Source organism: Nicotiana sylvestris, chromosome 5 (genome assembly GCF_000393655.2).
Source record: "Nicotiana sylvestris chromosome 5, ASM39365v2, whole genome shotgun sequence".
Taxonomy (NCBI): domain Eukaryota; kingdom Viridiplantae; phylum Streptophyta; class Magnoliopsida; order Solanales; family Solanaceae; genus Nicotiana; species Nicotiana sylvestris.
This window is the reverse complement of record NC_091061.1, coordinates 63,894,232-63,901,133: the sequence shown is the minus strand read 5'-3', so window position 1 is coordinate 63,901,133 and position 6,902 is coordinate 63,894,232.

The window sequence follows — 6,902 nt, the reverse complement described above, 5'->3', positions numbered from 1 at the left end:
AGGCTCTTTATGGATAATGTATAGCTGGATGGTGAAGAACAAGTAAGACAACAATAAATGCGAAATGACCTCGGGCCAATGAGAACGAATGACTTAGAAGAAAAGGGGGGAAAAGAGAGATATTATTGCACTTGTGGAGAAATGGAGCAACATCAACCCTTTACAAGATGGACCGTGCCCCCTTTATGTAGAGGGGGAGACTCAGTTACAAGTATGTGGGGGTTAGCTACAAAGTACGATGATGGGATGGCTTGACGTGATGCTTCAGCGTAGGCTCTAGGTAGGCCGTGTTTGTCAGGCGTAGCCATGTGCCTAGAGGGCGTCTTCCCTTGTTTCCTCTAAATCGGGCTTCAACGAGCCCTGAGGTTGAGAGTTCGGTCGCAACCTCCTGCTCTCAAAACCCCGGGATATGCTTCTGAAATGTCTTAACAGCGAGAAATTGAGTCTTCCGATTTCACCGTATACAGATAGTCTCCGTGTTTCCCATATCGGAGAGATGGGAAATGATTTTGACACTTGACTCCTTGAGCTTCTTTCGGCGACGCCATGTCGACGATGCGGCCCCTGGCTCATGCTTTTCGATGTCATTCATTGCGCTCCTGATTCTCGTTCTTCAAGGTAAAAGTAACTTCGTCGTTCCGTTTTTCCACGGATGTATTAACTGTGCCCGTTGGTCAGCCTTCCACAGCCTAGATGAACGTGTCGTAATCTCTTATAAATGGGGGGTGCCTTGGTTTGGCTTTCACCATCTCAAAGTTTCTGTTGGCTTGCTTGCTTTTCCTGTTCTTATCTTCTTCTTTCGCCCCTGATCATCATGCCTAGGGCTTATGATTTTAAAGCCATTTGGATGAGCTTCCTTGGACTGTCTTGTGGCCTTACGTTGGGGCCTCCCTTCGTCAATTGTAGAAGTGCCATCTTGCTATTGCCGCGGCCGTTGGTATGCTAGCCTTTGTTGCTGCTGCTGGGCCGAGATGATGGTGGATGGAGAGTCGGTTACTCCATTATGTAGATAGTTTCTCGGACTATACATCACTGCTCACTCATCTACTTGGGTCTGGCACTTCATCCCTAGGGTTTTTCCTTTCCCAAGGGATAAAGTGGCACTACCGGCCGTTGAGACTAGGGCCCGTCGGGTTTTCAGCATTGACTTCGGCGGGCCATGTCTCTTTTCTCTGCGCCCCTTCCTTTTCTTCTTCTTCATCTTCTCTGGCGGGGATCCCTCGGGGGATTGAGCTGGGAACCTATAGGATGTGGAGACCGAAGGAGTCACCCTCGAGAACATGCGCTTGAGAGCGTGGCGCCCAAGGATGCTGATACCGGAGATGAACCCTCGAAGGAGGACTGGGTGTCCGGGTTTCATCACATGTACATCCTTCCGTTCCTCCGCTTTAGGCGTAGACTGTTGTAGGTTTGCAATTGTATGTAACGACCCCTCGAGGGCTTCTTGTACACAAACTTTCATGAATAAGGAATGAACTTCGTTGATTTTTGCTTTTGAATTTGCTTTGTTTTTGTATGGTTTCATGCCCTTCGAGGCTCTTCGCATATCTCCTTTTGTGTTGTTAATCGCTGATATCTAGCTTGGACGTAAATGTTTGTCCCGATCTTTTGCCGATCGATATGGGTTCTTTTCGATCCCATCATCGTACTTCGGAACAACTCTGGATCGATCTGATGGGCCGGGGCTATCGAAGTCCCCCGAGTTGTTCGGAGATCATGCATTGAGTTTCGGGGCCTCCGGGGGCGCTGCTCCGGATATAGGTTATATTCGGGTACCCGGGGGTCCCTATTAGTCTTGATGTAAATGCCTCTTTTAGGCTGTATAAGATAGAATTCTGCTGAGGAGCTCGCATGTATTTGGGCGCTTCCTCGGATCTTTGTGTAGCTTTCGCAATCGGAGCTTCCTGCATTTACTCCTCCTTTTTAGAAAGAGTGAATTGTGAGATCAGCTGCTTGCCTTGCGGTGAGTGCCGGCGTTGAGAGCTCATCGAGGCCCGACTTCTTTAGGTCGGGGTTTCTTGATGTAGAATGTTTCCTCGAGCATGGAGATACTATAAACGACTCTTCAATTTATGATTCCTCGTTGGAGGATGCTTCCGGGATCGAATATCGCCCTGTCGATCTGTATCGAGGTTGTTGGATTCCCGGGGCTTGCCTCGGGCAGGTGAATCATTGTTGCTTCCTACGTATATGTGGGACGGTTTCGGCTTCTTCGTCAGACTTCACTATTTTTTTAAATAGCCGCCTTTCTGCTTTGGCACAGGGCACTGCATCTCTTTGGGCGCAAGGGGTATTGGTGCGCACTCTTGCTTTGGACTGTCAGTTTCACCATAGCCATGGAAACCGCTTTGGGGCCGATCCGACAAGGGGCCGGTGGTGCTGCTCCTAGTGCTCAGGAATCAAGGGAGTTTGCTCTGGATATGGCATCTTTGCTAAGAGGAGAACATCTGGATATGGCGAGGAGATATTGTGGGTGGAGCGAAGGGATAGTCCTGCAGGCGCTTTCCCCCGACAAGGGTATTGCAAACTCTACTAATAGATTCCTGAACGTGTATTTATATCCTTTCCTATTTGGCCCTCCTGATAGGATTGTGCTTGAATTTTGTCTGAAGTATCAGGTCACTTTAGCACAGATTCATCCGTCATTTTGGCGAATATTGTTGATGATGAGGCTCTTCGCGGAGAAGGTCGGGCTTCAATTCATGCTTGATCACCTTGTCAGGCTGTATCGGCCCTTTTATCATCAAGGCCTGCTAACTCTGAGGTGTCACTCGTCCACGCCCTTTGTAGTTGACGACGAGGAAGGCGGGGATTGAGAGTGGGCCAGTTGGTTTGTTCGGGTTCGGACGACTGACATTATCCCTGCGGAGTTCTTGCCATTTCCTGAAGGGTGGAATCACGCTCGTGAGTGAGGCATTTGGCGCTTTTTTGAATCTCGTCTATAGCGAAAATCAGCTAAGTAATAATGTTGTTTCTTCTATTGCAGCAACTTCATAGGAGCCGGGTGAAGTTCATGATCTACCCGGCTGGGTCCGGAAGCTGGTGGCCCATTCATTCTATGACGAACGCAGGTGGCGAGCCGTGCTTCGCACCGGATGGGGAACGCAACACCGAGGTATGTGCATATGTTGCCTTTGTTTCACCTTTGTATACCCGAGATAATGCTTCCCCCTTCCATATGTGTTGGATTCGCCGTTTGCATATATTGGGCGGTTCCTCGGGACGAAGCAATGTTTCTCTAAAAAGAGGAAGTAGTCATTGGCCTCTGGTCCGGGGGATGATGGCAACGAGAGGGATCAGAACTGCTGATGTGATAGAGCTTTCAGTGGTGCCGATCGGGTTCATATTTCGGAGAGGGGGAGTCGCCCGAGTCTGCCGCTCCCAGAGTGCTTGATTCCTAACCGGCAGTTCCTTTGAGTGAACATGCTGTTCCGGGGGATGGTTCTTCTGGGGCCTCAGGGGCAGGATCAACAGGAGTGTGCTCTGACTTTAAGGAAGTTTGTCGTCTTCACTTTGTGGTGAGTTTTTCGTACAGTTTCCTTGTGTCCCGTATCCTCCTTCTTCTATTGAACCTCCCTCGTGCAGGCTTGCGATAGGCTTAGGTCTGAGCTGCTCCGTCGAGGGGCCAAGCTTCAAAAAACTTGAGATGAGGGCGAGACCCTTAGGCTCCTTAACGAGGAGACGAAAGTAGGGCTGCATCATTGGCGATATGAGGCGCACTGGAGCTCAAACTATAAGAGCAATTTGGTGGAGCAGGTAATTTCCTGTGGTGTGTGCTTCACTCTTTCTATCCTTAAGGCTGATTCCTTTTTGCTGTATCAGTTGCGGAAAAAGCCGGAGGCTCTGGAGTACCTCAAAGGCGACGTCAACCGCATCAGAATTGCTTGCGGGGAGCTGAGGGCTCAAGCGCAAGCTCGAGCTTTGGAGGAGATGGGTGGCTTGGCCAAGGTCCCTGCCCTTGAGGTCCAACCCCACTTGACTCATTACAATGCCAAAGTTCAAGCGGATATGATTGGGAAACTTGAATCTGATCTCTTGAAGGTCAGAGCCGAGATAATTGACGCTCGGGCGGAGGCAACACTAAACCGAGCTAAGGTCGATTGTGAGACGACGATTTGTGTGAAGGATGCTATTGATGCCCAAGCTGAGCTGAAGCAAACCCTTGACCGGGAGCGGAGGATCGAGAAATATGTTCACTGTAAATCTCGGAGAGAGGTGTTCGAAGAGATCGGTGCAAGGGGTTTCGTTCTCTCGGGGGAATTGGCTCGAGCACGGGCGGATGAGCGCAATGCTCGGTCGCTTCTCGTCGATGTTGTGGAGGGCAATTTTGGCAAGCTGTAGTTCTTTTAGTGTAGAGTGTAGATTTTCCCATTTTGTTGCTTTGCTCCGGATATATGTAGGGCATGCATGTAGATGGAGAGTACACTTTTTCTTACGCATATGATATATATAAGGAGAAGTTTTGAAGTTTTATTTCTTCTGTACCTCTTTTTTTTTGTTGCATTCGATATGGCAGGCTGGTCTCGGCGTTTGGCGAGGTCCTTCTTGGTCTGGAAATGATCAGACGTCCCGGGGACTCTTAAGTGTGATCCCTAGTTTCCGAGTCGGGCTCCGGCTCGAGCCTTCCTGCCTTTGGATTTTTTGTGCTCATGCAGGCAGGTGGTAGTTGCTTTTATCTTGTGCCCTTGGGCATTTTGCTGTTCCAACTACTTTGGGTCCAGTCTCCGGGTCACACTGTGACTCGAGCTTCAATTAACCTTTAGGTTTTTTCTTGCTTGCATGGGCAGATGATGATGGCCTTTTGTGTTTTGGGTTGAAGTGATCTTGCGGGCGCGTGGCCTAGAGATTTTAATCGGCTGATGACGGTATCATCCGAGCCATGCCCTTAGGCGTATTGCAATTTTCGGGTCCAATCTTCGAGTCGCTTTGTGACTCGAGCTGCAATCGACCCTTAAATTTCATCGAGATTCCAGGCGGTGACAATAGGCGCTTATGCCGTGCCCTTAGGCATGTTGCACTTTTTCGGGTTTAGTCTCCGAGTCGCGTTGCGATTCGAACTGTAATCGACCCTTAAATTTCATCGAGTTTTCGGGCGGTGACAATTGGCGCTTATGTCGTGCCTTTAGGCATGTTGCACTTTTTTTGGGTCCAGTCTCCGAGTTACGATTCGAGCTGTAATCGAGCCTTAAATTTCATCGGGTTTCTGGCGATGGTGGCACTTATGTCGTTTGGTCGTAGAGACCATTTAATATGTGGTCCGTAGGCTTGCATAGTTAACTATTTTGGATTCGGTCTCTGAATCGGGTTACGATTAGAGCTCATTTTAATCCTCAAGTTGTCAAGATTTTTTAGTCGGCGACAATGGCTCTTACGCTGTTTGGTCGTAGAGACCTTTCAATATGTGGCCCGTAGGCTTGCTTAGCTGGCGACAATGGCTCTTATGCTGTTTTTTGGCCGTGGGCTTTGTGTAGGCTTTGTATCCGCTCATTAAGGTCATTTTGTAGTATTTTTTCCTGACCCGTCATCGGTTCCAAAGGAACCTCGATTTCAAGTCGTTGTCGGCAGTGTTTCAAGCACCTCGTAAGGTTTATAACTCGTAGGTCGAGTAGATCGACGCTCTTGCATTTTGGAGCCGACATTGTCGGAGCTCATTTTTGCCTGTAAAGGGAAGCCTATTTTAACCGGTTCTTTTCGAAGTATATTCAGAGTAGTGGCCTGCGATTTTTTAGCAACAGTCGGGCATCCCCGAGTCGCATTATTTTGGCTGTATCAACCGTTTTGACCGTACTCATATGCGTTTGGCCATAGCCTTTTTTGATCCCTAGCGATAGTTTAGGAGTCTACATCAAGGGTATGCCCTTTATGGATTCTTATAAATGCGACGTATAGCCTAAATATCGGGATTTTCATGCTTGTTGAGGTCTTACAGTTTTGTCATGCCTGTTGAGGTCTTACAGATATGTCATGCATGTTGAGGTCTTACAGTTTTGTCATGCCTGTTGAGATCTTACAGTTTGTCATGCCTGTTGAGGTCATACAGTTTGTAGAATATATCTGGTTATGCCGAGGCTGCCCGTTAGGGTCTTATAGTTTCGGATTTTCCCAGTTGTATGGCGATTGATAGCAGTCTCTGAGTCATCGAGTTTGTTTAAGCTTGAAGACAGCTTCTCGTGAGCTCGGAGTTGCCTTCCAGGGCTTGATGAGCCCGGAGTTCCGACCCTGGGGTCATGCAAGTTGTCGAGTTGCTGATGCTAAGTCCTCGAGTACATATCAGGATACATTTGATGGAGAAATATTTGCTACGAGCATATTTGAAAGCACCTTTCCCGAAATAAGAAATGCCGAAAGTGGGTATTCTTTATTGCTTGGCGTAAGTATATACTGTAAATACATATTGTCTCATTGTTGCGAGCTCGTCCCGCACCGGCTCTGCCCCTCCGATCATCTGGTTCTGCTTATGTTGTTCCATTTCGAGATCCAGCCTGCCATTTATTAGCTCTTCCGAGGGAACGGTGCCCTTTAAAAGAAAACCATCGTACGTCGCCTGACTATAGATGGAAGGCCAGCAATCTTGTCGGGTCCTCTTCTGGAGGGTGTGCTGCTCTGCTAATAACCTTACTGGCGGGACCCCCCTTTGGGCTGGAAACCCGATCGAGGATAGAGAGCATGGTGGGTCCTGTAGAGATCTCGTATTTCCGAATGGAGTTTAGAATTTCTGAATGCATTGGTTGGCCGCCTGCATGTAGGTTAGTAAAAAGGAAAGGAATAATAAAGGAGTAAAGTAATCCTCCCCTACTGCGGGGTGTTTTAGCAATGTTTTCGAGGATTGGTCCTTTCCTACCGTTCCGAGGCGCGAGTTTCAATGCAGCTTTCCGCCGCATTCAACTAGGCTTAGATGAATA